A 6,133-nucleotide genomic window follows, 5' to 3' on the forward strand; every position below is an offset into this window, starting at 1 on the left:
CATACAAACTTGCCACCAAACAATTTGTGGCAATCTCTTGGCCATGACCCCAAAACTCTAATTTGGCCGTGCCAAGAGCATGCACGCACTGCAACCATGCTGCTGGTTTCCAGACAAAGTGTTGCAACAATCAACGGCTGCCCTTTCCTCATGAGATACGAATCTCAACCATACAAACTTGCCACCAAATGATTTGTGGCGTTATCTTGGCCACGGTGACAATTCTTGGCCACGACGCCAAAACCCTAATTTGGCCGTGCCAAGAGCATGCAAGCACTGCAACCATGCCGCTGGTTGCCAAACGAAGGGTTGCCACAATCTACGACTATCTTTCCTTATGAGATGCAGATCCCATCCGTACAAACCTGCCACCAAACGACTCGTGGAAACGTCTTGGCTGCGATGCTAAATCTTGGTCACAGCACCAACTTGGCTGCAATGCTAACTCTCTGGTCACGACACCAACTTGGCTACAAACGCCAAATCCTTTGGCCACGTCACACGTAACAACATGCTACACGTTTTCCGCGAAAACACTCGAGATATCAAAACATGTCACAAACTGGGGGATGCTCATCAGGGTATTGGTCTGGCGGTTTACGGCGTGCGGCGTACACTACGCCCGTTACAAGAAAGTGTCATAAGAGTGAGGCGGCTAGTAAATACAAGGAGTAATGGTGAAATGTTCCCTTCATTGTGGAAACATCAATTCCAGGCGCTACTCATTACCTCTTTATTCCATTTACTTAACCGTTTCCAATTCTTATGAGACTAGGGTACGTTTCGTTGTGACTTGTATAAATAGGTCTCACCTATTTCCACCAAACAACAAGTTTTTGGTCAGGAGAATACAACACTCAGAAATCACTTGTTAGCTTTCCCATCTGTTAGCTTCTTACTTTCTGATACAAGTCATCAAACAACTACTCTTCCCGAATCAACTATACTGGTCTCAACACTCTCTTCACTTCCCTCCCTAGACCAACCCTTATCCTTCACTTTGTGACCGAAACAAGTCTGAAACGGCCATTTCTTGGTTTAGGCCGGATTTATATAGATTGATCTCTCGAATCAAAGTACTCCCTTGCAGTACATTATTTAGGGTTTAGATCGTTTCTCACCCACACAACCGAAATTACCAAAATCAGCAGAAACTGTTTTCACCCTCAAACAAATGTTGATAGTGGTTTCTAGCTTAGGGTTAAAATCGTAAAACCTTGCATCTGACATGACGTCACTACGACCACTAACACATTTATTGAATCACTCAACATGCCTACGTAAAAAAATTTGGGGTACCTTTTTTTATATACGCTATATTCCACGGCGGAACCCTCAATATTGACTAGACACATTTTCGCGCCAAGGTATGTCAACCATGCCAGCCGCACCACCATGTCAATGGAATACCATGCCAGCCACGTCTCTGCGCCAAAGGCATTCCAACCATGCCAGCCGCACCACCGTGCCAATAGCATACCATGCCAGCCACATCTATGCTCCAAAGTCATGCCAACCATACCAGCCGCACCACCGTGCCAATGGCATACCATGTCAGCCACGTCTCCACGCCAAGGCATGCCAACCATGCCAGCCGCACCACCGTGCCAATGGAATACCATGCCAGCCACGTCTCCGCGCCAAAGGCATGCCAACCATGCCAGCCGAACCACCGTGCCAATGGCATACCATGCCAGCCACGTTTACGCGCCAAAGGCATGTCAACCATGCCAGCCACGTCTCCGCGCCAAAGGCATGTAAACCATGCCAGTCGCACCACCGTGCCCATGGCATAGCATGCCCGCCACGTCTCCGTGCCAAGGCATGCCAACCATGCCAGTCGCACCACCGTGCCAATGGCATACCATGCCAGCCACGTCTCCGTGCCAAAGGCATACCAACCATGCCAGCCGCACCACCGTGCCAGCGGCATACCATGCCAACCACGTCTCCGCGCCAAAGTCATGCCAACCATGCCAGTCGCACCACCGTGCCAGTGGAATACCATTCCGGCCACGTCTCCGCACCAAAGGCATGCCATCCGCACTACCGTGCCAATGGCATACCATGTCAGCCACGTCTCTGCGCCTAAGGCATGCCAACCATGTCAGCCGCACCACCGCGCCAAGGCATGCCAACCATGCCAGCCGCACCATCGTGCCATTGGAATTCCATGCCATCCACACCTACGCACCAAAGCTATGCCGGCCCTACCACATGTCGATGGCTTCCAAACGAAGGGTTGCAACAATCCACGGTTACCCTTCCATCTGAGATGCAGATTTTATCCATCTAAGTTCTCCACCTAACGCATGGCAACTTCCGTCCCAAGGCCAAACATCACGGTTTTTCCAAAACCCTAATTTTGGCCGCGCCTAAAATATGGCCGCTGGCTGCCAAACGAAGGGTTGCAACAATCAACGGCTACCCTTCCATCTGAGATGCATATCTTAGACGTCCAAGTTCGCCACCTAACGCATGGCAACTTCCGGCCCAAGGCCAAACGTCACGGATTTGCCAAAACCCTAATTTGGCCGCGCCTAAAATATGCCAAAGCCATGCCTTCCCTACCACATGCCTCTGGATGCCAAACAGAGGGTTGCAACAATCAACGGCTACCCTTCCATCTGAGATGCAGATCTTAGTCGTCCAAGTTCGCCACCTAACGCATGGAAACTTCCGTCCCAAGGCCAAACATCACGGTTTTGCCAAAACCCTGATTTTGGCCGCGCATAAAATATGCCAAAGCCATGCCGGCCCTACCACATGCCGCTGGCTGCCAATAGGAAGATTGCAACAATCAACGACTACCCTTCCATCTGAAATGCAGATCTTAGCTGTCCAAGTTGTCCACCTAATGCATGGAAACTTCCGGCCCAAGGCCAAACATCACGGTTTTTCCAAAACCCTAATTTTGGTCGCGCCTAAAATATGCCAAAGCCATGCCGGCCCTACCACATGCCGCTGGATGCCAAACAGAGGGTTGCAATAATCAACGGCTACCCTTCATCTGAGATACTAGCCGTCCAAGTTCGCCAGCTAACGCATGTCAACTTCCAGCCCAAGGACAAACATCACGGTTTTGCCAAAACCATAATTTTGGCCGCGCCTAAAATATGCCAAAGCCATGTCGGCCCTACCACATGCAGTTGGCAGCCAAACGGAGGGTTGCAGCAATCAACAGCTACCCTTCCATCTGAGATGCAGATATCAACCGTCCAAGTTCGCCACCTAATGCATGACAACTTTTGGCCCAATTCCAATCCCTAATTTTGGTCGCGCCTAAACTATGCCAAAACCCTAGTTTTTGGCCGCGCCTAAACTATGCCAAAGCCATGTTGGGCATGCCGCTGGCTGCCAAAAGAAGGGTTGCAACAATCAACGGCCACCCTTCCTCCTGAGATACGAATATACGCCATACAAACTTGTCACCAAACAATTTTTGGCTATCTCTTGGTCATGGCGTCAATTCTTGGCCACGACGCTAAAACTCTAATCTGGCTGTGCCAAGAGCATGCACGCACTGCAACCATGGCGCTGGTTGCCAGACGAAGTGTTGCAACAATCAACAGTTTCCCTTTCCTCTTGAGATACGAATCTCAGCCATACAAACTTGCCACCAAACGATTTGTGGCAATCTCTTGGACACGGTGCAAATTCTTAGCCACGACGCCAAAACCCTAATTTGGTCGTGCCAAGAGCATGCAAGCATTGCAACCATGCCGTTGGTTGCCAAACGAAGGGTTGCTGCAATCTACGGCTATCCTTCCTCCTGAGATGCAGATCCCATCCGTACAAACCTGCCACCAAACGACTCGTGGAAATGTCTTGGCTGCAATGCTAACTCTCTGGTCACGGCACCAACCTGGCTACGATGCCTATTCTTTGGTCACGACACCTGATAGACACATTTTTGTGTCAGATTTGTCTCGATTCTATATATTGTTAGGGCTCATTTTTGTACTTATTATGGTGTTTTATTTATTTGTAGGTATTTTGGCTAATAAACATTTTTGAAAAAAAATTGGCTCGAAAAGTTGTCGGAAAGCACCCGGAGGACATTTGCTATTCGGACTCTCACTTTGGATAAGGGGTAACCTAATTACTAAGGGGAATCCCATTTCCAGGCGTCTACTAATCGCACCCCTACTCTGGATAAGGGGCAACCATCTTCAACATTCAAAAACCAGAAAATTGGCGAGAAAATAGTGCAGTTAAAGAACAGTTTTGGTGATCGTGATGTGGAGAAGTTTGAGGTCGATTAAACCTCTGATTTTCATAGGATAGACTCCTTATGGGTCTAGGAATCTGATATGGGTGTTTAAATCGATTAGAATGGGCTCAAACGACGGATTTTTCTCACAACAAGAGAATATGGAAAGTCACGTGTGTGACCTATTTTAGGGAATTTTAGAGTGATTAAAACGTTGTAAACCTTCCCAAAGATTTGTATCTATCTAAGGAAGAGTTTAGAATAAAAAGGAAAGCTCAGAAACGCGTAGAAATCCTAAAACAAGAAATTGTCGCAACTTGGCCGTGAAGAGAAGGAAAGAGATTTTGGAAGATTTGGGAGAGATTTAATCAGTATTTTTGTTATAAATAGATGTCTTGGGTCATATAGAAGGGGTGTCGAGAGTTTGGGAACCTAAGGAGAGCCAGAGAAGACGAAATCAGAGCTTTACCAAACTCAGTTTCTGCTGCTGGTGCTGCTGAAGAAGAAGAACAACTGAAGAACATTGACCCTCGTTAGACAGTCGCAGAAAAGTATCGTTGTTTAACAGCTGAAGACATTAGCTGTTCAGGGAAGTCTTATTTCAGGGCAGTCTTAAATCAGCAACACAGCAACAGTTTTTCTGTAACAGTTCCATTGTAACAGCTGTTTTGCAACACCAATACATTGTTGCAAACAGTCTGTGATATTACTTTTCACTCTTTTAATCATCTTTTGAGCAACAAACACATATTTTGAGATCATGATTAATATGAGGAGCTAAACCCCATTGCTGAGGCGATAGGGGAAGCTATTTTTCCAACAAAAAGTGGTATATTCTATTTTATTTTTTTATTTGCAATAATTATATGATTATTTGCCTTGAAATATTATTGAATATGATTTTTATTTGAGTGATTGTGATCTATTTTGATGGAGTATGCTCAGTTTTAAGACTTTTGATGCTTCATACTTGGTATTTACAATTATTACTTTTGAAAATCTACTTGTTGCAATATTTTAGAATCAAATTAAACAAGAAAATTGCATAAATATAAGTATTGGTTTAATCACTTTGAACTTGGAAAATAGTGGAATCTTAGCCTCAGTGTTTCTTTTAGTATTGATATCATCTTTGATTGAGTTTGCTATAATTTTTAGTGAGTTTTCTATTTTAATATTAGGATTTAAGTCTAATTAATATCCTTCACAAGTCTAAGAATCGAACCACTTTTACCACTATCTAAAAATCACATCAATTGTTGAATCCAACTAGGACTACCCGTCCTTCGTGTATTAAGTTAGTTGAAACGGAGGCACCCTATGAACTGAAACCTGGGACCTCACAGATGCTCCCAATCTTTTTAGGGAAAGAAAATGAAAACCCTTATTACCATGTTAGGGATTTTGAGGAAATTTGTAGTACCCTAAGAATTAGAGGCTTAGATGATGATGCTTTGAAACTTAGGTTATTCCCATGTTCCCTGAAAGATAAGTCCAAGTCGTGGCTGTATAGTTTGGACTCCGAGTCGATTGAGACATATGAACAACTTACATCTGCCTTTTTCAATAAGTTTTTCCCTAGGCACAAAACATCGTCTATTAGGACGCAAATATGGACATTTTCACAACAAGAGGGAGAATCTTTATATAGGTATTTGGAAAGGTTCAATGATTTATTATCCCAGTGTCCTCATCATGGTTTAGAAAAGTTTAGGATAGTTCATATCCTTTATGAGGGTTTAGATTATTCCACAACGACCATGGTTGAGTCTCTATGCACTGGTGGATTTCAAAACCAAACTGTTGATGCGGCAATGGAATTTTTTAATGAAATCGCCGAAAAACCCAGCAATGGGAAAATAGTAGGGCACCCCAGAAAACAATTCTTTTAAGTAGAGGAAACGTTAATAGGGTAGAAGG

General features: G+C 44.9%; 1 pseudogene; it reads right to left on the reverse strand.

The window, feature by feature from the left end:
* Positions 1-5,815: 5,815 nt before the first annotated feature.
* LOC113292051 lies at positions 5,816-5,915 on the reverse strand (annotated as a pseudogene).
* Positions 5,916-6,133: the final 218 nt, after the last annotated feature.

The sequence above is a fragment of the Papaver somniferum genome, chromosome 6 (genome assembly GCF_003573695.1).
Source record: "Papaver somniferum cultivar HN1 chromosome 6, ASM357369v1, whole genome shotgun sequence".
Classification (NCBI taxonomy): Eukaryota; Viridiplantae; Streptophyta; class Magnoliopsida; order Ranunculales; family Papaveraceae; genus Papaver; species Papaver somniferum.